This window comes from Physeter macrocephalus, unplaced genomic scaffold (assembly GCF_002837175.3).
Source record: "Physeter macrocephalus isolate SW-GA unplaced genomic scaffold, ASM283717v5 random_798, whole genome shotgun sequence".
Taxonomy (NCBI): Eukaryota; Metazoa; Chordata; class Mammalia; order Artiodactyla; family Physeteridae; genus Physeter; species Physeter macrocephalus.
The window spans coordinates 1-586 of NW_021146084.1; positions in this window are offsets into that span (position 1 = coordinate 1).

Below are 586 nucleotides of genomic sequence, written 5' to 3' on the forward strand. Positions count from 1 at the left end.
ATTTCTTCCAGGTTGTCCATTTTATTGGCATATAGTTACTTATAGTAATCCCTCATGGTCCTTTGTATTTCTGCAGTGTCAATTGTTACTTCTCCTTTTTCATTTCTAATTCTATTGATTTGACTCTTCTCACATTTTTTCTTGATGAGTCTGGATAATGCTTTATCAATTTTGTTTATCTTCTCAGAGAACCAGCTTTTGGTTTCATTAATCTTTCCTATTGTTTCTTTCATTTCTTTTTCATTTATTTTGAGTCTTCTCACATTTTTTCTTGATGAGTCTGGATAATGCTTTATCAATTTTGTTTATCTTCTCAGAGAACCAGCTTTTGGTTTCATTAATCTTTCCTATTGTTTCTTTCATTTCTTTTTCATTTATTTCTGATCTGATCTTTATGATTTCTTTCCTTTTGCTAACTTTGGGGGTTTTCTGTTCTTCTTTCTTTAGGTATTTAATTACACGAATTGCTTTAGGTGTAAGGTTAGGTTGTTTATTTGAGATGTTTCTTGTTTCTTGAGGTAGGATTGTATTGCTATAAACTTCCCCCTTAGAACTGCTTTTGCTGCATCCCATAGGTTTGGGTTGT